The following is a 284-nucleotide window of genomic DNA, read 5'->3' as shown; positions in this document are numbered from 1 at the left end:
TGGCTTGGGGGGGTTCACCCTTCTTGCTGTTTCTCCGTAGAGCATCCTCGTTACGTGGACGAAGGGATTCAAATGCAGCAGCGTGGAGGGGAAGGACGTGGTGTCGATGCTGCGCAAGTCCATCAAGAAGAGAGGGGTAAGAGCTTGGGCGGGTCCAGCACCTCGTGGGGTTCCGCACCCTGACTCCCCCGTGACAGCAGAGATGTTTTTGTTCTGGCCACGCTGACTCAACCTCTCTCCTCTCCACCACCTCAGGACTTTGACATCGACATCGTGGCCGTGGG

The sequence above is a fragment of the Apaloderma vittatum genome, unplaced genomic scaffold, assembly GCF_000703405.1.
Source record: "Apaloderma vittatum isolate BGI_N311 unplaced genomic scaffold, ASM70340v1 scaffold27709, whole genome shotgun sequence".
NCBI lineage: Eukaryota > Metazoa > Chordata > Aves > Trogoniformes > Trogonidae > Apaloderma > Apaloderma vittatum.
This window is presented reverse-complemented; position numbering follows the sequence as displayed.